The 27,673-nt window shown below is 37.7% G+C and overlaps 1 pseudogene; it reads right to left on the bottom strand.

The window, feature by feature from the left end:
* Nucleotides 1–12,656: 12,656 nt before the first annotated feature.
* LOC102856245 lies at nt 12,657–12,843 on the bottom strand (annotated as a pseudogene).
* Nucleotides 12,844–27,673: the final 14,830 nt, after the last annotated feature.

The following is a 27,673-nucleotide window of genomic DNA, read 5'->3' as shown; positions in this document are numbered from 1 at the left end:
AGCCCAGCTGAAGCCAGAGCTGACTTTGCTACAAAGGATGGGCTTGGTTCTAACTTGTCTGAAGCAGGCTACCCTTTTGGATATGTGACCTCTTCAGTTATGCTGCCTTATGTTTCATATGGATGGAGAATTTTGTTTTATTTCCCCACTTCTCCCTTTGCTTAATAAGAAAACATATTATAAAATATAATTGCTTGAGGGTGAGTCTAACAGTTCTAACTGACTGGGTATTCGGTAGAAGAAAAAGAATATGCTTTTTAAGAACCTTTACTTTTGAAAGTGATGCAAGTATTGCATGCTGCAAAGGAGAATATTGATTTAGTGGTCACACATAATTCTGCAAAATTAGTCATGAAACAGACACTAATTTTAAAGAATAGAACTGCTATTAAAATATGTTTCTGCACAGCTGTAGGACAAACAGATTTGATTCCCCCAGGGTGAGCTGAGAGGTCTGTGTAGTCTCTGCCAGTCCAGGAACTAGCCGTGTGTGTTAGTGACAGTTTGAGTACTTCAGGCAATACGACTTGGGTTTCTAACCAAATTCTCTAGGCTCCCACAGAAATGGGCGATAAAAATTGCTCTTCTGTGTTTTTAGTTAGCTTCCTTTAGATCTCATTGAGCCAGGAGTCAAATCCACCATGAGTAAATGTGTTGAGCATTGTCAGAGAGCTGTATTAATGGACAAAGGCCCACTTTAAAGGTCATGAAGTATTTCTCTCACATGGGTGAAGAATAACAGTTTGGAATTTCCTTGGCTCTGTTACACTGTGTGCTGAGGTGGTGGTAATGTTCATCAGAGACAACCTGTCTTGACTCATTGGACTCAGTGAGAAGCTAAGAATTGAATTCTCTGCCATGACAGAATCTTTCAGAGCAGTCATGAAATTTCCCTTAATGAAGTTTGCAGGGGATCAGGTTAGACATTAGAAGTTATAACTGATATTCAAAATGAGCTGCACTTGAACCCACTGAAACTGTTATAGTTTCTTCAAAGACCTATATGAATGGAATAAAAAAAAAAAAATCAAACCCATAGGGCTGCCAGATGTCCACAGAAAGGTGGACAGAACTTTACGTGTATAGAATTGAGATGTAAAATCATAGTTGTCGATTGTAAAAGTAAAATATAAAGCAGAATACGGTCTGGTAAAGACAAGGTCATGTTATTACAACAAGTAAGAAAACAATTAAAACATAACATTTTTAAAATACTATTTTTAAAAGGAGAAGTGTCATTCTGGTCTTGAGGGGATAGTTACAGGAAAGCTTCCTTCTCATGTTTAAATCCTTTAATTGTTGTAGTTTGCCTCCCACCATGCTATCTATCTATAACTGAGTGTCACCCCCTTTAAGTAAAATAATAGGACCTTTTGACTTTGTATCAAAGAGGAGCTTTTCAAGAAATAAGAAAAAAAATTTAACTGTTTTAAACCTTCACTGAATTACTGCTAGATTTATTCTGGATCACGGACTTTCTTATCTTCTCCTTTCCCTTATGAATGATGTGATGAATTCTTTTCCCTTCAGATGGTTGAGATCAGGAAATCTAGCATTCATCTAATGCAGACATTATAAGACCCAAGAACACACTCCCAGGGAGTAGCCTGGGCACCTTCAGTTGTTCTGTCCTAATAACCTTTAATTCTACTAAGAACTTCCATGTGCAGTGTGATTCCTGTATGACTTCTAGACAGCAGCCATTTTTTTAAAAAAATTCCATTCATTCATTGTTGCACATTTTCCCTCCCTATCTCCCCCAGCCCCACTCCCAGCCCCAGTTCACTTTTTTCTTTGGAAACAAGTTCTTTCATTGTTATACAGACTTCTTGAAAGGCCATGTTCCTGTTATGTAGGGATAGCAAAAGAGGAATCTAGTTTTTTCCTATGCAAGCAAACAAAGAGGTTTATTTGGAAGAATAAAAAGACACAGATGATAGGACAAAGAGCCATGCTAGTCTGTGCCAACTAGAACAGAGGAGGAAAAGATTATGGGGAAAGGATTTCATGTTTACTTATGAAGGCAGTTAATTTATCAAGTTAATGGGAGTTTAATTTTTCCAGGGCTGATTTATGACAAGGAAAAGATCAGAATTCATGACATGAAGAGGACATCGTCTGGGATTAGCCCATGTAGAAGGAGTAGCACATAAAGAAGCACATGTGCAGTGTTTGAATACAGCTGCCCCCAGAAGTACTTTCTGTGTCTTGTGAGGAGTGTGTGCAGACAATTTTGACAGACACCCATGTGTGTGACTTTAAAGACGCCTGTCTCCAGGTGAAGCACTCGTTCACCACAGAACATGTCTTTTCAAGATGGCTGCTGTCTAGAAGGTCATACAGAAATCACTTCTATGGCACAAGAAAACTGCTGGTAGAGTTAAAAGTTGTTAAGAGGGATGACCTGAAAGTGCCTGGTCTACTCCCTGACAATATGTTTTTGGGTTTTGAAATACCTGTGTTAGCTGAATGCTAGATTTCCTGATCTGAATCAATTCAAGGAAAACGAATTGAGCATGTCACATAAAGAATTAAAGTGGGAAAAAAAAAATTAAAGGCTGTGATTCAGAGAAGAGTTAGCAGTAATTTAGTGGAGTTGAAACTTGTGCTTTCTTATTCATTGAAAAGTTCATCTTTGATACAAAAGTCAGATGGTCCTATTATTTTGTTACTAGAAGGTGCTCCTGGTTCAGGTCATGGTCTTCTCAGTCACCTGCTGTGCGTCTAAGAGCTGGATAGTGAATAAGGATGACGAAAAGAAGAATTGATGTTTTGAGCTTGTTATTGGAGAAGAGTATTGAATATCCTGTGGACTGTCATGATGATAGATAAATTTTAGAGAAAGCACAGGCAGAATGTTTCCTGGAGGCAAGGATGCAGAAGGTTTATCTTATATGCTTTGGGTATGTTGCTAGGTAAGGCTATTCCTTGGATAGGGATGTCATGCTTGGAAAAGTGGAGGATCAGAGAAAAAGAAAGACCCTTAATGAGATGGAGTGACACAGCAACGGGCTCAAGAGTGTCAGAGATGATCAGAAAGACAGGATAGGACAGGGTTCAGATCTATTGTTGGTAGGGTTGCTATGAGTCATGCTTGGTTAGACACACAAGAGCAATAACATAATAGGAAGAACTTAAATTTAAGTTTTTAAATTTAAGGAGTGTACTGGAGACATTTCCTTGGTGACCACATTTAGGGAGTGGTCCAGCTGCATTATGAACCCTACAAAGTATAAACACTATAAAGATTGTTGTTGTTATGTGCCATCAAGTTGCCTGCGACTCAAAGCAACTCTGTGTATAACAGCCCTTAACCCTGCTCTATCCTGTGTCAAGCTTATTGGCTCTGACACACCTACCCTCATTACTCCAGTCACTGAATCAATCCATCTCATCAAAGTTCTTCCTCTCTTGTGATGTCCCTCCACCCTTCCAAGTGTGACATCACTCACAAGGACTGATGCTGACTTGCAACATGTCCAAAGTATGCCAGATGAAGCTTCAGAATCCTTGCCTCTAAGGAGCAGCCTGGTCTCATCCTCTCCAGGACTAACCTGTTTGTTCTTTTGGAAGTCCCTGGTATATTCAATACTCTTCTCCAGCACCACATCTCAAAGGCATAGATTCTCCCTCTCTCATCCTTAGTCATTGTCCAGCTTTAAGATGCATAGCAAGTAATTGCAAAGACCATGGCCTGGATCAGGCACACCTTAGTCTCCAGACTGACAATGTTGCTCTTCAGTACATTGGAGAGGTCCCCGACAGCTGACTTTCCCAATGAAATTTATCTTTTAATTTCTTGGCTGCTGGTACTAAGAATGTTGATTGTAGAGCCAAGAAACAAAAGCTACTAATAATCTCAATCTCTCACCGTCTATCATTATGCTGCCCAGGGAATCAAAAGATAAATTGCATTGGGAAAGTCTGCTGTCAGTGACCTCTCCAGAGTACTGAAGATCAATGGACTCAGTCTGCAGACTAAGCCTTACCTGATCCAGGCCATGTTCTTTGCAATACTTATTATGCATGAGGAGCTGGACAATGACTATAGATGGTAGAAGGAGAATCTATGTGTTTGAGTTGTGTTTCTGGAGAAGAGTATTAAATATACCACAGACTGCTAAAGGAACAAACAGTTTCATCCTGGAGAGGGTAAAAACAGGCTGCTCATTGGAGGCAAGGACTCTGAAGCGCGGTCTGACATATTTTGGCCATTTTGCAAAGAGGAACCAGTCCTTGGAGAGGGATATTATTCTTGGGAGGGTGTAGAGACATCGTAAGAGAGGAAGACCCTTGATGAGATGGATTGACTTATGACTGAGGTAATGGGTATAGGTGTGAAAGGCAGAAACAATGAGGTTGGCTCAAGATAGAGGAGGGTTCAGAGTTGTTGTACATAAATTTGCTATGAGTCCCAGGCATCTTGATGGTACATAACAACAACAACAATGGGATATTCAGTACTCTTCTGTAATACCACAACTCAAAGCAATCAAAATTTTTCCTGCCATCCTTATTTACTGTTCAGCTCTTAGATGCATGGCAAGTGATGAAAAAGACCATCACCTGAATCAGTCTCATCTTTGCCTTCAAACTGATAACATTGCATTGTTCTTTAACAATTTGGATGTTGTTGTTGTTATGTGCCGTTGAGTCACTTGCAACTCATAGCGACCCTATGTACAACAGCCTAAACTCTGCTCTGTCCTGTGCCAATCCCACTGTCTCTGACACTCCCATTCTGATTACCCCAGTCACTGAATCAATCCACCTCATAGAAGGCTTTCCCCTCCTGCACTGTCCCTTCACCCTCCCAAGCATGATGTCCTTCTCTAAGGACTGGTCTCTCCTTACAACATGTACAAAGTATGTTACATGGAACCTCAGAATCCTTGCCTCCAAGGAGCCACCCAGTTTACACCCTTTTCAGGATGAACCTGTTTGTTTTCCTAGCAGTCCATGGTACTCTCAATACTCTTCTTCAGCACCACAGCTCAAAGGCATCAATTCTCCTTCTATCCTCCTTGGTCATTGTCCAACTCTCTGATGTATAACAAGTGATTGCAAAGACCATGACTTGTATCAGACACACCTTAGTCTCCAGAGAGACACCATTGCCCTTCAGTACTTTGGAGAGGTCCCTCACAGTAGACTTTCCCATGGCAATGTGCCTTTTACTTTCCTGGCTACTGGTACCAAGAGTGTTGACTGTGGAGCCAAGCAAACTAAAGCTGTGAACAATGTCATCTTTTCACCATCCATCCTGATGCTGCCAATTGGCCCAGTGGTCAGAATCTTTGTCTTCTTGACATTGAGCTTCAATCCATATTGGAGGCTGCAGTCCTTGACCCTTTGCAGCAGGTGCTTCAGGTCCTCCTCAGTTTCAGCAAGCAGGGTTGTGTCGTTTGTATAACGCAGATTGCTGATAAATCACCCATCTTGGCCCCACATTTCTCCTCATAGAGCCCAGCCTTCCAGATAGTCTGCTCTGCATACAGATTGAAAAGGTATGGAGATAGGACACATCCCTAGCATATGCCCTTCCCAATTCAGACTTTTGCCCAAAGCAAAAAAGTTTTCTGATATCCTGATCTCCTGATTTCTGGTACCAAGGATATTAATTATGGATTCAAGTAAGATTAAGTCATTGATAATGCCAATCCTTTCTCCATTTATCATGATGCTACCTATTGGCCAAGTAGTGAGGGCCTTTATTCTATTGATGTAGTGATGTAATCCATATTGAAGCACTAAAGTATAATTCAATATAGCACATGTACAAATAATCAGAAGATTTGAAGTAGCTGAAACAAAATTAATAGATTTTGAAATTTAACTTTACAGGTAATTGCAAGGATATCATTCTGTATGATAATTTTTAAAATATTAACTTTCTTTTTATGTAGCTTATTCTCATAAAAATTTAAAATGTTCATAGAAACTATATCTTCTTCAATTTTGTGGTATGGTAGAGGCATTTATTTAATTATTTAATAGAAAAAAAAAAAAGAGATAAATATAGTTCTCCCTCCTTGGTTAAATGATTTCCATTTGTATCCTTTTTCCTCCCAAATGTAACAATTTAATGTGCTTTCTGAAGCAAGGCTAAATAACCATGGAACTTCATTTTAAAACAAGAAGTATAAACAAAACAAAAGGAAACAAAATAAAAACCTCATACTAGCATAGCTATTTTCAAGAGCTTGGCATGTATGATCTGCTGTTGAAAACTCTGTCACTGCTGGGAAAACCAATCAGTCACACACATCCATGAATAAGTTGCAGCACTGCATTGAATATTGCAAATGCCATTGACAATTCATGGTGGTAGGTCCAAATTGTTCTTTCACCTCAGGTCCTATTTACACAAACATAGTTTCTTAAGTAGTTAGGACAAAATGCCTTGAGGAATGGGGGATAAGGTAGAGGGGAAGGAGAGAGTGGAGGTGTCAAAGACAATGGGATGTACATGGCAGCACAAGAAAATCTTCTATAATCTATTGCAGAGAAATAATACATTTTCCTCACCATAAAACTTTTCTCTGACAAAAATCATTGAAAAGTGTGAGGTGGGGTGGGTGGGTGAGGGAAATGAGAAGAATTTGGTCTGAAAAGCAAAAGTATTTGTATTTTGTAAATAACAACCACAACAATATTATTGAAAAGCATTATTTCAAATGAGTTGGCAAGAAGGTAATAAACCCCTAAAAACTGACCCCAAATTTAGGTTATTTTTTGATTCATTTTCATAGCATAGACTCGTAATCAGAATGAAAACTTTCACTTTGTTCCAAACCAAGGATGTTTTGGAATTTTGTGCTGGGGTTGAAAATGTTACTAACATCCATTGCATCCAGTTGAAAAAACTTACTAACGAATAATCTCTAAATATTGAATGATCCTTTTCCAGTTTAATGCAGAATGTATTTTCCACGTGGTAGGTGGTGATATTGCTAATGGGGTTCTTATAAAAATAAATGTTGCAGTTACAGAGCTAGTTGTTTCTGTTTTATATTCACTTCAGGAACCAGTTCTTTATGAATATTCAGTATTCAATAATTAGGGTTATAGTCATGGCATCACAGCCAAAAGCTAAGTGACATTTCCAAGGTTGTAAAATGTGTTAGCGAGGAAATCTGGGATTGAAGTTAGGAGTTCTTAGTTCCTTCCTGGGGCTTGTATCACTTTGTCCTTCTATTTCCTTAATCACATATAACCACTGTGTTCCTTAGCAACTCCTAATCCAGTGCTCAGTTAGGCAAAATTTGGAAACCTCCAGGCAATGACCTCTTTTTCAATGGCAGTACACATTTACTTCCAGCTGGAACACATCAAGGCAAACCATTTCTCTTATAGCCCCATTCTTGCCAAAAGACTGGAAAATAACTCATTAGTGAGTCTAATATCTCAAGAGCCACAACAACAGCTGCACTGAATAAAGAATACACAGAATGACTGGACACTGTGAAACTGGGATGACTGAAACCAATGCAATGATAATTCCAGGTCTTACTTTGATGTTTGCAGTGGAGAGCAAGTCAGAGGGAAACTCTAATGCCTACATGATCAGTTTGACTTGGCTTGTCTGTTCACTTATAAAAGGTCCTGGTAGCTTTTTAGTATGTGTTATTTGAGATAATGTTTAAAATAATAGTAGAGGTTTTGTACTGAATCCTAGTTTTAGACCATCTCTATAGCTTCTATTTTATGAGTCTTAATTAGATCAAACTGTATATTTGGGATATAAGTTTAGTTTAAAAATATATGCAGAGTTATGAAATCTCCTCCTTCTCATCAGAAGAAATTTTGCTCAAACAATAGAGTATTTATAATGTGCATTCTCATCATATTACTGAATAGTGACTACTAATGAATTAAGTAATAATTAAATCATTTGTCAAATATATGAATTAACTAGTAAGATTTTGTATACTGTAAGTTAGTGGCCCAAAACGTTTATGAAAAAAAAATTTCTATGTCCTGGATATATTTATAACAGGTAAGAAATGAAAGTTTTGATCCTATTGTTCATAGGGTTACTTTGTGTTATAATTGAATGGTTAACACAGAGCAAGAGCAACATTAACTGTTTAAAGATGTTCCTGAGGTGTATTTGAGTCTGTCTTCTTGTTGTTAGAAGCCACGGAGTGGATGCCAAGTCATAGCAACACCATGTACAGACACTGTCTCTGAACAAAACTCTGTCCAATTCTGCACCATCCTTATTATCTCTGCTGTGCTCTAAGATTGTTGTGGCAGGTACTGTGCCAATTCATTCTGTTGAGAGTTTTCCTCCTTTTGATGGATACTTAACTTCTCTGAGGATGTCATCTTCAGATGACACAACTTACACTTCGACATAAAAGGAAAAAATCCTCAAAATGGAATAGAACAACTGGATAATATTTGAATAAATAGAGAAGGGAGTAACATTTTCAGTGATATAATTCTTCTTGGATCCAGGTTCAACACTCATGGAAATGTAATCAGGAAATCAAAGGACGTGATATCATAGGCACATGTATTGTCAAAGATTTGTTTATGGTGACAAACAACAAAGAGGCCACTTTAAAGACTAAGGTGCACATGATCCCACTATGATAGATATTTTTAATTACTTCATATTCATGTGAAAGTTGGACAATGAATAAAGAAGACTGAAGATAAATTGCTGTCTTTGAATTGTGATGTTTACAATAGATTATCATGTATTTTCAAAGAACAAGTAAGTCTGTCTTGAAGGGAGCAAAGCCGGAGTTCTTACAAGTGAGGGTGATGAGACTTTCTCTCACATATTTTGAATATGATATCAAGAGGATTTGCTCCCTGGAGAAAGGCATCATGTTTTGAAAAGTAGAGAGTGACAAAGATTTTGAAATTCCATCTCACATACATTGGACATATTCTCAGGAAGGACTAGTCTTTAGAGAAGAATATCATACCTGGAAGTGTAGAGGTTCAGCACAAGAGACGAAGAGCCTGGATGTGATGTATTGACACAATGAATGTGGCAATAGGCTCAGGTGTGTGAGACAGTGAAGGGTCTCAGGAAAGGGTAAGGTTCAGAGCTATGATTCATAGGGTTGCTATGAGTTATAGTTGAATGATGGCAAATACCAACAACAACAGTGTAAAAATATGGGGTTCTCTCCAATTTCTAGGCAGTTGAAAAGCTAAATTCCAGTGAGATTTACAAGTATACTAAAAGTACTTTAGCATATTATTTGATTAGGGATACACAGGCAGGAAAACTCTTACATTGGTGAATGAGCCAGTGAATCAAGACTTTTTTATTTATTTATTTTTAAATCTTGGTAGTAGACATGTTGCCAGGAGGGACGGGTCCTTGGAGAGGGACATCATGCTTGAGAGGGTGGAGGGACAGCGCAGGAGGGGAAGACCCTCTATGAGATGGATTGATTCGGTGACTGGGGTGATCGGGATGGGTGTGTCAGAGGCAGTGCGGTTGGCGCAGGATAGAGCAGGATTTAGGGCTGTTGTGCATAGGGTCGTTATGAGTTGCAAACGACTCGACGGCACATAATAACAACAACAACAGTAGGCAAGTAGACCAAAAGTGGTTTGGAATGCTTAATGTGAAATAGTCATAGGTTTGTCTTTAGGAAAATGACCAGTTTATAAATTATTCAAGTCACAAGATTATAATTCAGTAATTTGATCTTGTGGAAAAATCAGAATTTTGTTTCTTCTAAACCATCACTGATGTAAGCACACCCTCCCTCACACACACTCACACCCACACACCCTGGTGGATGTGAATACTATACAGTTACTTAAATTTCAGAACACAGTATATTAATAACTTTTTTCTTTTTCTGTTTGAATTGATTTATTTAATCTGACTTCCAAGTTAGTCTTGGATTGAACTCAAACCAATTCAACCCGTGATACCATGGATCTTGAAACTCATTTTAACTTACTTCTGACCTTATGGTCATCTTTTACCTCTAGTGCTATTCTTCTTTACATTGATTGGTCCCTTTGTTTCTTTGCTTTTTTAAATTTTCTCTTTGTTTTACCATATTTTCAGTAGGAAGGAGCCATGTAAATAATCTTATTACAAGTTTTCCTCTTTACTATGTGATTAAACCTCTCTTTGAAATCTTTAAATTGAACACTAAATGACCAATAATAAATTAAAGGATACTGTGTTTCACTATCTGAATTACTCAAAAGATAGTCCTATAAATTGATTAGGAAATCATGATGGATGATGAAGAGATTGAGATAGTTGACAGCTTCAGTTTGCTTGGCTCTATAGTCAATACTCTTGATAACAGCAGCCAGGAAATTAAAAGATGAATTTCATTAGGAAAGTCTGCTGTCAGAGACCTCTCCAAAGTACTGAAGAGCAATGATGTCAGTCTGGAGACTAAGGTGCACCTCATCCAGGCTATGGTCTTTGCTATACATCAGAGAGCTGGACAATGACTAGGGATGATAGAAGGAGAGTTGATGCCTTTGAGCTTTGGTACTGGAGAAGAGTATTGAATATACCATGGACTGCTAGGAGAACAAACAAGTTCATCCTGGAGAAGGTGAAGCCAGGCTAATCCTTGGAGGAAAGGATTCTGACGCTTCGTCTGACATACTTTGGACATGTTGCAAGGTGGGATCAGTCCTTGGAGAGGGACATAATGCTTGGGAGGGTGGAGGGAGAGCTCAGGAGAAGAAAATCCTCAATGAGATGGATTGATTCAGTCACTGGTGAAATGGGGATGGGGGTGTTGGAGACAGTGAAATTGACAAGGGATAGAGCAGGGTTTAGGGCTGTTGTACATAGAGTCGCTTTGAGTCTCAGGTGACTCGAAGGCACAAAACAATAACAGTAACATTGAACTGAAATCAAAGTTACCGGTATTTCCCATTGATATGTTGTACTTAGAATTCTACTGAAGTCTTATCTTTCCATGGAGCATGGTGAGAGTAGATGATGGAAAATGAGAAGATGCTGCCCTCTCTCCCTAATTGGACCCTATCCACTGGGCTACTGATCCTATCTACTGGATATGTTGCTTTCTATAAGGTGGAAACCTCAGTCCTTCACTGAGTTGGGACAATTTTTCTGTGAGAGTGTAAAGCTGCTTTAAAAGGCAAACTCCATATATGCTCTTGTTTTATCTATGTGCTCACTGGTGTGAATGAAATTCATTAAAAGTAAAGTGAAATGGAGAGTAAGATACTTGCTTTGTGGCCAAATGACTGTTTTGGCTGAAGTTTTTCTTCTCTGTTTCTGTGGCCTGTTCTGGCTGATTGTGCCACAGAAATTCACGCAGCTGTGATTTTTAGCTGAATGTTGTTCTCTCCTACCAGGATCCTACTTGCATAACCACACTTGGAGATGGATGGGATTCCACACCCTGCATCTAGATAGAGGGTGGCCCACCTGGATCTGGGCACTTGCAAACAACTTGTATGCCTTGACATTCCTGGAAGAGTTTGGACTCCCGACTTCCTTTCTATGAAATGAAAGAATAGAACTGATTTATAAGGTAAATAAAATATCAGAGGAAGTAGAGGTTAGCTGTTACTTATGGCTAAGAGAGATTTATGAGATTACATAGCAACTGAACCTACACTTTAAGATGTGGTCATTATGGTCTGCATAATTTCATACCTCATTAGAAAGAAAAAAAAAGTAAAGAATAGAGAACACTAAGCCCTTCTTCTGCTAAAAAAGTATTTCTGGTCTTGGTGCAGATGCAATCCATAATCAAAGGAATGCTACTTATTTTTTATAACATCTTTCCACAGTGGGCGTCACTGGAGATTGTAATTCCTACTCTGACAGAGTTGAGTGGAAAACCTATTTATTTTATTTTTGGAGAAACTGAGGCTCATAGGAAGTCAGAGATTTGAGATGCACATAAGAAGCAAAAGCACCTGGAAATTTTATTTTATTTTTAGTCTATTTTTACCTTTTTTAAAAAAAAAGTCAATGAATTATAAAGGAGAGAGAAAGAAAAAAAATCCCTGACTGGATTCATTGATATGCTAGGCAGCACCCCATTTTCAATTCTATTTCAAAAGCTTTTTCCCCCTACAGCAGTGACGGATTCCACACTCTTGGAGAGAGTTAAGGGGCTGAAGGGTGCTTGTGGGTACAGTGAGCTATTTTGAGTGTGCTTTTTGAGAACTGAAATTACTGGAGCAAAATCTGTAAAGGCTCAATCTCATATTTTTATACAAAGGGAAGGATTCCTGTAAACCCAGAGGCATGTGGCTGAAGAAGTGGACGAAGTTGGAGAGTATCTTATCTACATGACAACCTTGCGTTTCTAAATTTTTTTTCTTTTTTAAGCATTTTGGTTATCTTTAGTAAAAGAAAAACAGCCTTTCCATGGGGGACAAGTGAACTGAAGGTCAGAAGGAAGGTGGGTTGTGTGCTCAGCAACTCAAGCTCCAAACCCCAAAAGTAGTCAGAGCAGGACCTCAGCCTGGGGACTTGGAACAGTTGGTACAGCAAAGGGATTCGGCAGGTGGGGTGGCTGGGTTGACCAGCCTGCCCGTGGTCAGTAGACTGGAATGAGTGGGTCATTGGGTGATTTTCATTTACAGTGGGTTGGCATAATTAATGAACAATCTTCTTGGGTGGCATTAAGCTAAAAAATATCACAGGGTCCCTAGAGAGAAGATTATTCAGTTGAATTCTGAATCACAATCAGGAAATAGTCCTTATGCAACCATAGTTTCCTTTTTCTTGGAGCAAATTTGAAGGAAAGTGAGGTCATTCTGGGGTTCAACTGCTCACACTGTTCTCCGTGCCTTCAAGATGAAGTTGTGCATGAGGCTGGCGTACTGTGTGGTTGTGGAATTGTCCATGGTGCTTTTGATGGGAATGCCTTCTGTGTTCCCATGATGATTCCCTGCTCACCCTACTGGTTCTGCAGTCTCTTCTACCTCGGCCATCTCTGACTGGTCGAGTAGCTCTGCCATATTAGCACTCAGCCCAGCTTTGGTGTCTTTCTCTCCTTTCTAAAAATTTTTTAGCATCTTATTCTGCTTTGACTGAGAGTTCACACAGAAAATTAATTTTTCAGTTAAGAATTTATACATATATTGTTTCTTGACATTGATTACTGTCCTAACATGCCAGTACTCTCTCCATTTTTTCCCTTCTTTTCTGGTTTCTCTCTTAATTTGTTTACCAGTTTGCCTGTTTATCTTTATTTTAGGATGAATGCTCTCCATACAGTTGATTGTTCTAGGAAGCACATTTAATCTGGGTGCTAGAATTTATTTTACAGACCAGTGTATTTTATTATGTGATTTCCAGTAGAAGCTTCTATTCGTTGTGCAAAAGGTATCTCAGAGAAACAACCTCATGTGTTAGCCAAGTGTCTATCAGTTCAGTAAATCTGATCGTTTGTCTGAATTTTATTTTTGTTCTGTTTTTGTTCAGTTCTTACTGGATCCTTCTACTATGGTTGCTACCAGAGCAATTGGTAGTGGCAGTGAGGCATCATAGAGTCCCTTTGCTATTAGACTAGAGGAAATTGTGATGTATGTAAACCATTAGTCTTGTGGACGGATTGCTTAGTTCTTTGGTTTTGTTTACTCTTTTGCTTAAGGTAGGAAAATGCCAGTTCTTGAATGTTAGCTCACTACTTGAACAGTTTTAAACGTCTTATGCTTTTCACCGAATTGTTGTTGTTGTTGGTGTGTGCCATTGGAGATGAACTGGTCCATAGCTGACCCTACAGTGGATTTTCAAAGACAGTAAATCTCATGACAGGAAATTAACCCATCTTACCCGGAGGAATCACATTTCTTTGGGATTGTAGCACAGCTTCTTACCATGAGGCCACCAGATTAGATGTAGAATATTCTTTATGGACTACACCAATTGACGTAGATGTCCCCCATGATTATGGCTCCTAGCCTTCAAGCCTATTAAATCAATCCCATTTGGCTATATCTCAGAAGCTTCTGTGATTGTGTCCCCACATGCTGTTTACTTTGCCATTCCTTCCTTTTGTTTTGGCTTCTTGATATTCTAGCCCAATTTTCAGAGTCTCTTCTGACATTAATTTTGGTTTTTTCTTTCTCTCCTGTTTTTGAAATGACTCTTTGCTTTCTTCATAGATGATATCCTTGATGTCATCCCAAGACTCATTTGCTCTTATTTTTCAATATCACAAACCTATTCCTGAGATACTTTCAAAATTTAGGTACAATAGATTCAAGGTCATATTTTGGTTCTTATAGATTTTTAAAAATCTTCTTCAGCTTCAGTTTGAACTTGCACATGAGTAGTTGATGTTTCATAGTCAGCATCTGGTCTTATTTTTACTGCTATATTGAACTTCTCCAGTGATATTTTCTATAGATATAGTCAGTTTGATTTCTATATTGCCAATCAGGTGAGAGTCATGTGTAAAGTATTTATGGTTTTTTTTTTAATGGTATTTGCAATGAACGAATCATTGATTTTACAAAGTTCAATCATTTGATTTTCAGTGCTATTTCTGTTCATAATTTCCAATTACCAGTCCTTCTTCTTTGTTTCCAACTTTTGCACTGCAGGTACTAATTATTGTTCAACTATCCAAAGATAGATTGACACAGTGACTGTAAAAACAGTTTCAAATATATCAGATGATGAGGAAGGCACGGGATAGGGTGGATAGAGTTCAGATTCATTCGTTGTCTTCACGCTTCTCACAATTGTTACTATGTTAAGTCCATTATCGCAGATTCATTGTTCATAGGGTCATAGGTTCTGAGTTGACAACACTTAACAACAGCAACAGTGGGACCTCTGATAGCCTAGTTCATTGGGAGTTATACTGCTAACCCAAAGGCTGCACCTCTTGGGCAGTTTAAATTCCCCAGCAGCTCTGGGCGAGGAAGATGGGCAATCTCCTCCTGCGTAATTTATGGTCTTGGAAATCTAATGGAGTGTCAGCTATGAGTCAGTTCTGACTTAATGGTAGGTGAAAGGTCAGTGTAAGAGAAGACCTTCAGCAAGATAGATTAACATGATGACTGTAACAGTGGGCTCAAGTATATTTCAGATGATGATAATGGCTCCAGATTGGGGTTCAGACACTTTGTTGTGTTGGTCACAGGGTCTCTATGAGCCATAGTTGACAACACATAGCAACAATAATATATATGCATGGCCACTCTCCCACATCTATAGGGAGTTCTGGTGACCTAGTAGTAAAGAGTTGCATTGCCAACCCAATGGAAGGCAGTTTGAAACTACTGGCTTCCCCATGGGAGAAAAATAGGTAATATCATCCCATGCAATTTATAGTCTCTGAAAACCCAATGGAGGATCAGCTATGGGTAGGTTCCAACTTGATGTCACACCACAAAAACAGTTAACAACTTTGTACATAGTTTATCTTCATAGAATTTGAAAACTTTGTGGCTATTGTTATGTGGTGCCAAGTAGGAATTGACTCATAGCAGACACTTTAGGAAGTTTTCAAGAGCGTGTAAGTCATATGAGAGGAGATAGCCCATCTTTCTACTGCAGATCAGCTATTGAATTCCAGCTGCTTACCTTTGAGTTTGCAGTGAAACTTCTTACCCACCAGGTCCTCAGATTTAACATTTAACTTTTTGAATTAGATTTTTGTGCATTGTGTTAAGTGTGGGCATAGTTTCATTTTTGGCAAATGGATATCCATTGTTGGCAGCACTATTTGTTAAAGAGACTACTCCCCATTAAGTGGACGTCTACCCTCTGAAGAAGATCATATGTCAATGTTACTGTTGGTTACAAGCTATTATGTTGGCTCCAATATATAGTGAGTCTCTGTACAGTAGAATGAAACACTGCCTAGAAGTCGTTGTCTTCACTCTTCTCACAATTGTTGCTATGTTAAGTCCATTATCGTAGTCATTGTTATAAATCCGTTTAATTGATGATTAATTTTTTTTGGCTGATAATCTTTATTATGATGTCCTTAGGTAGGGACTAGCCTTACTGACAACATGCCCAAAATATGTGGTCAAGGTCTCATCAAGGAGTATTCTGACTGCACTTTTTTCAAGACACATTTGTTTCTTCTTCTGGAAATCCATCATATACATAATTCAAAGTCCTTCTTTCATCTTCCTTATTCATTGTCCAACTTTTGAATGCATCTAATATGAATAAAAACACCATAATCTGGGTCAGGGTTACCTTGATGCTCAAGATGTTAAAGATCTTTGGTATTTGACACTCTAAAGAGGTTCTTTTTGCAACAGATTTGTCCAGTACAATACCCTATTTGATTCCTTGATTGATACTACCATGGATGTTCATTGTGGATCCATGTTAAATAATTGCCAACTTCAATCTTTTTTTTTCCCCATCTATCATTTTGCTTATTGGCCAAGTTGTGTGAATTTTTTCCCTGTTCATAATAAATTGTGATCCATACTAAAGGCTACATAGTCTTTGATCATAATCCTTCCCATCAGATTTCCCCAACGCAGCAATGCATTTTTTTATTTCTTAACTGCTGCTACCATAGATGTTGACTGTGGATCCAAGTGAAATAACACCATTGACAACTTCAGTCTTTTCCCCATCTATTCTGATGTTACTTATTGTTTCAGTGGGGAGGATTTTTGTTTTCTTGATGTTGAAATGTTATCAATATTGAAGGCTGCATTCTTTGATCTCCTCCACTAAGTGCTTCAAGTCTTTAAGGTTGTGTAATCTTCATAACACACGTTATTGATTGATGAGTGTTCATCTATTCCTGATTCTATAGTCTCTTCAGATAGTTTAGGTTTTCAGATTATTTGCTGAGCATATATACAGATTGAGTAACTATGGAGAATGGACATAATATTGACACACCCCTTTCCCGATTTGAAATCAAAATATAGAGTTCAATATGGATGACATCTCAACATCAAGAAAATAAAAGTTCTGGACACTGGACAAATAGTCGACATCATGATAGATGGAGGAAAGGATTGATATTGTCAATAATTTAATTTTACTAGAATTCATAATCAACACCCATGGTAGTGTTGTGGGGTGCCATCAAGCCGCCTATGAGTCATAGTGACACTACGAACAGTAGATCTGAACCTTGCTCTCTCCTGTGCCATCCTCATCATCTCTGTTCTGCCTAAGCCCATGTGGTAGTCTGTGTCAATCAACCTCATGGAGTGTGTTCTCTTTTGCTTACCTTCTACTTCCCCCAGCATTGCGTCTTTCTCCAATGACTGTGTCCTTCTGAAAATATGCTTAAAGTAAATAAGGCAAAGCTTCACAATACTTACCTCTAATGATCACGCTGACTGCACTTCCTATTAAGGCAGTTTGATTTTGACAATCCATGGAATATTTAGCACATAGTGCCTAGGAAGTAACTGAAAAGACCATGACTTGAACCTCCAATACAGGCATATTTTTTTTTCCTTGTTGTGTACTGTCGAATTGGATCTGACTTCCACAGGAGGAGATTGCCCCTCCTTCTCCAGCAGAGCATCTGGTGGATTCAAACAGCACAGCTTCTTGCCACTAGGCCACCAAAGCTCCCTAACATAGGCATTTTTAAGTTAGCATCTTAGTTTCAATATTATTTTACTAATAAATAAAGTTAATAATAATTTTGTTGGACATACTGATACTGGATCTGACAATAATGAACATTTTACATGATCGGTGAAAAGTACGTGAATCAGTAGAAAGTTTTAAAAAAGCACAATATTATAGGTCAAATTATAGCTTGGCTTCTGACATTGTACTTACAAAAAATATGAGCTGTTCATTTACAAAGAAGATTTTATTTCAGAAGAAATTATAAAATTTTCCCCTAAGCATATCTGCATTTTACTCTTCTCTACTTCTACAACAGAGTAATTCACATTTGCCATTAGTAGCTGAAAATGTAATCCTAGTCACACAATGAGACTTCATTTCATATGATTGCTCTCAATTCTGAAGAGAAAAACACATGGTTTTATACCAGATCTTATTTTTAAACAGTATTTTGTAACATTTCTTTTTTTGGAAATAAAATATAAATTTAGTGCCTGGGTAGTGGTAGTTACAAGTCAGGCTGAAGCCCTGGGATGAGAAACCACAAAGAGGTTGTTTTTTTTTTAGATACTGAATTATTTAATGAGATAAATGCAAGGAAATGTTTTTGTTTGTAGCTAAATTGTTTAAGGAGAAATAAAGCTTTTGAATTCTGTACATGTGCCCCAGGCTAGGAAGCACAGAAAGATGGCATTGTGCTCTGTGCACTTTAGCCCCAAGCAACACTCTTTTCAGATGAAAAGCTCAACCTTTTGTAAGAGTGATCGTGATTAATACATATAATAAAGATCCATTAAGAGTTTCAGTGGTACTACACCTCATTTGCTCAAAGGAACTTGCGAGTGATGCACTGAGCGGGAGTTTACAGAACCATGTAGCTACTGCTAGAGATTGATGACACCTCTGTGAGTTGTTCAAGCTTGCATGGAACAGTTCTTAGCAAATATAAGTGCTAATTAAGCATCTCCTCTCCAATGAAAGGATAAGGATATCTTAGGGGTGCAGGTGGGGAACGAGCAAAAAAATTCTATTAGGATGAACTCTTTAATCTGTACTTATGTTACAGTCTCTGGATTAACTGTGGCTTTTTGGGGAGGCACACAGGGAAAGAAGAGGGGGAAGAATAGGACTGACATATTGCAAATCTTGGGCATCCTTTGAGGTAGGTGGGTTTTTTGAGGAGTGATAGTTACCTGTTCAAAATTTCATCTCTCCAATTAATAAAATGGTTTTGGACATCACATGAATTTATATTTTATGTTTATGTTTTCTTACTTATAAATGTAAGACTTTTAATGGTGGCCTAGGGGCAAGAAGCTGCACTACAATCCCAAAGGTGTATAGTTCGAAGCCACCAACTGTTCCACAGGAAAAGGATGGGTAATCTTCTTCCATGTGATTAACTGCCCCTGAAAATGCACTGGAGGGTCAGCTATGTATTGGTTTCAACTCAACGGTACCAATACAACAACAACAGTATGAGTCAATCATGCCCATAAATTACTGCTTCTCACTTACCAGTTATGGCATGAATTTATATCTGTAAACATCTTAAAAACAGCTATTATTTATTAATTTAATTAATTTTTAATTTTTTAATTTTTATTTCCATAAAACAGAAATCCATCAATGAGACGTGTTGACACAGTGACTTCAGCAATGGGCTCAAGTTTGCCAGAAATAATGAGGATGTCATAGGATAGGACAAGGTTCAGATCAGTTGTTCATAGTCATATTCAGTTCAACAGCACCTAACAAATGGGAATGCCAGAACCCTTGCTTGTACTCATGCAAAACCTGTTCCCAGACCACGAAGCTGTTGTCTGAACAGAGTATGGGAATACTGCATGTTTAAAATAAAGAAAAGGGTTTTATTCTTTTTCCATACCTATTAAATCTGTATGCTGAGTAAATCATTCAAGAATCTAGTCTCTATTAAGAGGAATGTGGCATCGAGATTGGAGAAAGATGTACTATACCATATAATCCATTTGTTCCCAATTGTCCACTATCTACCATTTAAAGTATTTCCCTTCAACTAGTGGGTTTCCCAGAACTAAAGTTCTACTAATATTCCTTTGAGATCTCTGTTTCATTTCCCATATGACATTCACAGTAAAGCAAACCTCTCTTGGGTCCCTTAAATTTCTTTTATTCTTTCTACTTTTTATCACCTTTCCTTTTTCTACGTCAAACTATACGCTACATTAGAGAATAAATGTGAAAGTATTTTGAAAAGTTAGACTCAAATCAGAGGTAAAGTATTATGATTATGTCTTAAACAACCTTCTACATCTGCTCTGTGAAATCACCCTTCTCTTTCTAATCAAGACATTCAGAAAAATTCATTTTGGAAATTCCAGAAGGGAGAAAGGCTATGAATCAGGCACTAGAACTGTCAAGTCAGTTGTAAGTGTCAAGTCACGTTACACATGTAAATGAATGTCAAATTCAATGAAGGCCATTTTCCAGGAAACATTTTGGAGGACAGTATGCATTGTGTAGCTTGAAAGCTGCTGATGGCCCAGAGGTTAAAATAGCTCACACTTGCCAAAAATAATAGGTAGTCTGAATAAAATGGCAAATAGACTACAGTCAGGTATATAGAGGAAAAAAACAGTGACACAGAAAGGAAAAGAAAACCGATCAAGAATTCTCCTTCAAAAAGAAACAATACATCACCTGAAAGAAAAAAAAATCCTTGTTAAAATCAAGGCTTTTATTTAATTTGTGTACCTTATAGTTCAACTAATTTGGAAAGAATATAGAATTACAAGTGAGTAAAAATTTAATGTTTGAAGTCAGTGGCTGGCATGAGAATAAAAATCTCAAATTGAATGCAATTTATAGTTTATCTTTCAAAAATATGTCTGCCCACATGAGTGCTCTGTGAGTCATACCAATTTAATTACTCTATACATACTCTTATATTTCTTTTGTGGCCCCTAAATAAATAATAACCTTAATTTATTAATAAATAATGAAGTTAATATTTATGGAGGTTAACATTTGGTTCTATTCATATGATGATTTATAAACTGAGTGACAATAAAAATATTTTATACCTGTTCATTGCATGAGTACCTCCACCAAGAGGCTCTCCTTTGTTTTAGAAAAGCACCCTAGTTCTCTGTTCTACTGTTCAATTCACTACGCATAGAATGATAAATATTGGCCACTAAAGCATGCTAAACCTCGGGGAGGCCACAACAAAGCAGTTAAGTTTTTTATAAACTTTTTTTTTTTGGTAATGAATCAGTTTTAAACATAATTTATAAAAGGATTTCAGAAAGAAATGACTTAATGAAACAAGGGGACAGCACAGGAGAGGAAGACCTTGGATGAGATGGATTGACACAGTAACTGGGGTAATGTGGGTGTGACAGTGAGATTGGCCAAGGATAGAGCAGGGTTCAGTGCTGTTGTGCAGACTTTCTCTCTGAGTTGTGGTCAACTTGATGGCACATAATAACAACTTCTTATTTAGGAGGCTCTAGTGACCTGCTGGTGAGGTGTTGCGTTGCCATTCCAAATGCAGTCAGCTACCAATTGTTTCACAATATAGGGAATCTCATCATGTGAGATTTAAAGTCTCTGATAATCTGTTGTATTTTCAGATGTCAGTGAGTTGGAGTTGGACTTATTGTTTTGCAGATGCCGGTAATATTTGAAGCATGTGCTATTACTTCACATTTTTTCTCCATCTCATTTTTGAGCATCTCATTTCTCTTCCCTGAGGAAGAGCCTTCAATACTGCAGCCTTCAATATTGATTGCATGTCAACAGTAAGAAAACAGAAATCCTCATGAAGGATGGAGAAAGTATTGAAAGTATAGCTCATAGCAGCCCTGTGAACAATAGATCTGAACCTTGCCTTTCCTGAGCCATCCTCATCATAAACTTGAGCCCATTGCTGTAGTCACTATGGCAGATCCATCTTGTTGATCTACCTCTTTTCGTCGACTCTCTTTCCAAGCATGATATCTCTTTTCAAGGCATAGCCTCTCCTTACAATATGTCCAAAATAGGTGAGAAGAAACTGTTATGTTTACCTCCAAGGAACATCCTGGCTGCACTTTCTCCAAGGTGTATGTTTATTCTTTTGACAGTTCCTGGGATATCCAGTACCCTTTTTCAAGACTACAGTTCAGAACCATCAACTTTTCTTCTGTCATCCTTATTATTCAGCTTTCAAATGCATAGCAAATGATGGAAAAGAGACTGTCCTGAATCAGGTGTATCTTAATCTCCAACTGACATATCTGACATTAACAAGGATATCCCTGCTGACATGTCCTCCTCTAAACCTGCCTTGAACTTCTGAAAGTTCTCTATCAGTGTACTGTAGTAGCCATCTTTTTATGATCTTCAAGATTTGGTTTGCATGTGATATTAATGCTATTGTTCAGTAATTTTACACATAATTTTTGATCATCTTTTTTGAAAATTAAGGATAACATAGGGATCTTTTGACTAGGCAGGTGTCTTCTAAATTTCCTGGCATAGACTGTTGAGCAAGGCCAGGGCTGCATCTGTAAATTGGAACATATCAAAGAGTATCAGATTCAGTGCAGCTTGAACTTCTTCCTTCATTATCGTTGGCTCTGAATTATATGATACTTCCTGAAATATTTTTCTGGAAAAATATTGTCAACCAATTCTTTGTGGTATTGTGACTGCGTATTCTATTTTCGTTGATGCTTTCTGGATCATTCATGATTTTACCCATATCATATCTCTCGTAGAGCAGCTGGAGGCTTCAGTTTGTTTTTCATTTTTTTTTTTCAGCTTGAGAAATGCCAAGCAAGTTCTTAGAATTTTATATTACAGTTCTAGCTCTTTCTGCACATTCTATTATAATACTTTGTTTTGAAATTTTCTGTTTATTTCTTGTACTTTAGCTTCTTTTCCTTTCATTTTAACTTCATGATGCTCTAGTGCAATTTCCAGAGTCTCTTCTGATGTACATTTTGATTTGCTTTTTCTCCTCTGTCTTTGTAATGACCTTTTGCTTTCTTCATGGGTGATATCCTCTAAGTAAGTCATTCCACAACTCATCTGGTTTTCTATTATTGGTGTTCAATGCCTCAAATATATTCTTAAGATGATTTTTAAATTCAAATGAAAAGATTCCAGATTGTATTTTGGTGTTTGTGAACTTTTAAAAAATGTTCTTCAACCTTAATTTTAACTTTCCCCTGAGTACTTGATGGTCTATTCAGTAAGCACCTTGCCTTTTTAACTGCTAATATTGAGCTTTTGCCATTGCGTTGAATCCCATGGACTGCCAAAAGAATAAATACGTCTTGGAGAGAAAGGTTGCAGCTGGAGTGTTCTTTGGAGGTTTCGCCTCATATACTTTGAGCATATTGCTGAAGGAAGGAGCTATTCCTTGGAGAGGGATGATTCTTGCAAGGGCAGAGAGTTGGCTAAGGAGAGGAAGATTCTTAACCAGGTGGATTGTATGGTGACTGCCATAATGGGCTCTAGTTTGTTAGGAAGTGTAAAGATGAAGGGATAGGATGAGGTTCAGACCCACTATTCAAAGGGTTGCTATGAGTTATACTTGAACTAGATGGTACCTCTAACAACAACAACAACAATAACAACAACAACAACAACAACAACAACAACAACAACAACAACATTTTTCCTGTATTGATACTTTGTATATTCCATTTTCCAATTATTAAAGTATGTTTGCAGCTGTTTCTCCTTATTTTGATTGACTTTCAATCTTGGCTCTACCACTTAGTCTATACCTATTTATATTCTATTGTTCGCACTGCTTTAAGAGGCCCTTTAATTCAAAAGCGGATGGTGTACTCGGTCTTAATTTAGGAAGTCTGCTGAAAGTTGTCTACCATGTATGACTTCTCTGGCATTTGAGATACCAATAGTGTAGATACGAGAATCATAGCAACCCGCAAGTAATCATGCTGACTACCACAGATGTAAACAGTTCATGTGAAAGTCACAAAATCATAGAAACAATCCAAAAAACAGGAAATAATATAAAAATAGGAAAAATCAAAGTGTCCAATGTAAGTTGGATAATCATAGGAAGAGTTTTTAGGGGAGGAAAACAAAGATTCTCTCCACTGGGCCAATTGGCAGCATCAGTATGGATGGTGAAGAGACTGAGATGGTTAACAGTTTTAGTTTGCTTGGCTCCACAATCAACACTCTTGGTAACAGCAGCCAGGAAATCAAAAGATGAACTGCATTGGGAATGTCGGCTGTGAGGGACCTATCAAGAGTACTGAAGAGCAACGACGTCAGGCCGGAGACTAAGGTACGCCTGATCGGGGCTATAGTCTTCGCAATTACATGCTATGCATGAGAGCGTTGGACAGTGAATAGGGATGACAGAAAGAGAATTGATACCTTTGAGCTATGGTGCTAGAGAAGAGTGTTGAATATACCATGGACTGCTAGGAGAACAAACAGGTTTGTCTTGGAGAGGATGAAGCCAGAATGCTCCTTGGAGTCAAGGATTCTGAAGCTTCATCTGACATACTTTGGGCATGTTGCAAGGAGGGACTGGTCCTTGGAGAGGGACATCATATTTGGCAGAGTGGAGGGGCAGTGAAAGAGAGGAAGACCTTCGATGAGATGGATCAATTCTGGGAGTGGAGTGGTGGGAATGAGTGTTTTTGAGATGGTGAGATTGGCACAGGATAGAACGACATTTAGGGCTCTTGTATATAGGGCTGCTATGAGTCGCAAACAACTCGGTGGCACATAACAACAACAGGAATGGTAGGCAAGGAGACTAATATCTTAGTGGTAAGGAGCTGTGATGTCAGCCTTGGCACACGGTTCAAATCCACCTGCTGTGTACCAGAGAAAAAAATTGAAAATCTCCTCCCATGTGATCAAACTGAAAACCTACTTGAGACTTAGCTATGTGTTGGTTCTGCTTCAATGGTACATAATAACAGGTATGGTGCTGGATTTATTCAGTATACTGATAAGGCTTTGTGGTTCCATTGACTCCACTGGTCACCATAATACACACTATGACTAGATTTTAAAGCTTTTGAAGGTTTTTGAAGGCTCTTGTGCCTCTTTCAACTGTTAATTGCCTAGTCTATTGTCTATGCAAGTTATAGGTACACAATAAGAGTTTTTTTGAATTTGTGATCAAATGTTTCAATCAGAACTAAACTAATTTCTTTGTTTGCAAATATCATGTCTTAGCACATGATCTTAAAGTGTGTATGAGTGCGGGGTTACAGAGAGAATTATAAATGAGACAGAGATGCTGATATTACTTTGAAGATGATACAAAATAAGAATTAGATGGAATTCTTGCAAACTGACCTAGAGTAAGTTACTTCCTGTCCTAAAGCTTTAATTTCTTCTCATTTGTAAAATGGATATACTGACAGTACATATCTATAAAATACCTGTGATAGAACTTATGGTGTATATAAAGCAGTCAATTATTAAAAACTATTACTACATTTGCTTTTGAATTATCTTAAATGGTGAACAGTTTCCAAAGACAGATTATATGTTGTCTGACAAAAATGTAGTAAATTTCTTCACAGTATTTGAGAGGAAGACCCTCAATGAGATGGATTGATTCAGTGACTGGGGTAATGGGAATAAGTGTGTCAGAGACAATAAGGTTAGTACAAGATAGAGCAGGGTTCAGAGCTGTTGTGCACAGGTCATTATGAGTCACAAGTGACTCAAGGCACATAACAACAGCAAAACATATAAGAAAATGAAGTAGTAACAAAATGTCATTAGTAAATTCTTTATGATTTTTCTTTTTTATTTGGAGGTAATTTTTAATATTTAAGAATAAAAAGAACACTTACATAACCCTTGCCCACATTGATGATTTATTGTTAACAAATTAGCCCATTTGCTTCACAATTTTTTATTTATTTAACATATATATTTTAATGAAAGTTTACGGAGACTTTAGGTTTTCATTCATTCATTGTTGCACACTTTCCTCCCTGTCCACACCCCCCCAGTTCACTTTTCTCTTTGAAAAGTAAAAAAACCCCAAACTTTCATTGTTATACAATACCCCCTCACCCCCACCCCAGTCTACTTCACTATGAAGCTTTCATTCAGACTTTTGTCAAGATAATAATGCTTAATCATATATTCCTCTTAAACAGTTCTCTCCCTCATCTGTTTCAATGTAGTATACATTATTTATCCCCTCTTAGATTTCCCCCAACTCCGGCGTCAGTCCCACTTTACAACAATGACACTATGCAGTATTTGTCTTTTTGTGACTGAGATTTTTCACTCAGCATAATGTCCTCCAGGGTCACCCATTTTGTATAATATTTCATTAATTCCTTGTTTTTCAATGCAGCATAATATTCCATTGTGTGAATATACCAAAGCTGCTCTATCCATTTGTTTGTTGAAGGCTGTTTTAAATTTTCTAAAATAATAACTCCAAATGAGACTCATTTCAGCCATCCTTTAAGCTTCTGAGGTGGTAAGTCTTTGCAGACTGTCCGTTCTTCTCCCCAATTAGCAACATTTTACTCTACTGATGCCTTTGAATTGTGGTGTTGGTGAAGAATACTGAGTATACTGTGGACTGGCAAAACAACAAAACAATCTGCTTTTCAAGAAGTGTAGCCCAAAATCTTCCTTAGAAGAAAGGATGGTAAAATTTTGTCATGTATACTTTGGGCTGGTAATCAAGAGATGTTAGTCTTTGGAGAAGAACATGCCTGGTAGAAGGCAGAAGGTCAGCAAAAGAGAGGAAGACCCTCAACCTGATGGATGGACACAATGACTGCAAAGATGGACTTAAGCACAACAGAGATTGTGGAGAGGGTGAAGGATTGAGCAAGATTTTGATCTACTGTATATACTAGGTCTCTGGAGACAGAAGTTGATTTGATGGCACCTAGCACAACAATGAGTTGCTAGCTGTTGTATCAATGACTTTCCAAGCTAAATAGAAGGGAATTGAAGTAGTTTCATGTTTAATCCTAAGAATGTGAATGTAATTTGTACGGAAATGTCCTATTTTCTAGTTTCTTTGCTCTTGCTGTTATCCTTTAATAAACAAACACTGCCCACAAATAGTTGGTACTTTAGTCATATTTCTAGTGAATTTCACAGTCGTCTATTTGGTTTATAAGTGATAAAAATAGCTTTTTATTAACAAGTTTTGTACTAATTTTCAATTTAACAATCCAAGTGTTATACAACAACCATTTCAAACAGAGGTAGAAGTGCCATCCTCTGCACAACTGTTAAGAATTCAGTCCCAACTATATCTATGTAATTACAAGAAAAAGAAAAGGTGAGATTATTAATTTGATTTGCTATCCACTCTTAGTCTCAAATAAAAAAAAATTGTGACATCAGAAATTTAACCCACTAAAAATTACTTCTTGTTTTGAGTTATTTAACTGTAGTGTAGCGACTTCATGAAAGCAAAATTTCCTATTAGGGAAAAGCAAAATAAAAAAAAAATACAGCAACTTAAATTTGTTTAAGTCTTTGTAATGTAGACATTAAATCTTCCATAATTCAGTTACTATGTTAACTTTGGAAATAAAATTGTAAATAGAGTCATAATTCACATATCTACTTTGTGAAGTGTAGCTTAATGGATTTAAAGGAAAACATTTAACCAGCTAATGATGGCTCATTAACCAAGTTTTTCTGCTAGTGCTAGGTGACCACTAGTTCCATCCTACTCATAGACATTATGAACAACAGATCTGAGCCCTGTCCTATCTTGTGGCAACCTTACTATCTTTGACCTACTTTAATCAATTGCTGCTGTCCCTGTGCCAGTCCACGGGATAGAGGGTCTACCTCTCTCTCACTGTCCCTCAACCTTCCCTAGCATGATGTCCTTCTCTTAGCAGCAGCCAACATTCCCAAAATATGTGAGAAAAAGTTTTATCATCTTTGCCTCCATGGAGTGCTCTGCACCTTTTTCAAGACATTTATGTTTGTTCTTTTGTCAGTATCTGGGATATTCAGTATTCTTCTCTAAGACTAAAATTCAAAGGCATCAATTCTTCTGTTATCCTTATTCATTGTCCAGCTCTGAGCAGTATAGCAATTGATTGAAAATACCATGGCTTTAATCAGAAACATTTTAGTCCTCACACAGACATCATTGCTCTTCAATAATTTAGAGAG

This window comes from Elephantulus edwardii, unplaced genomic scaffold, assembly GCF_000299155.1.
Source record: "Elephantulus edwardii isolate Elephantulus edwardi_28Jun2011 unplaced genomic scaffold, EleEdw1.0 scaffold00013, whole genome shotgun sequence".
NCBI lineage: Eukaryota > Metazoa > Chordata > Mammalia > Macroscelidea > Macroscelididae > Elephantulus > Elephantulus edwardii.
The sequence above is the reverse complement of the archived record's forward strand: the minus strand, read 5'-3'. Positions and strand labels throughout refer to the sequence as shown.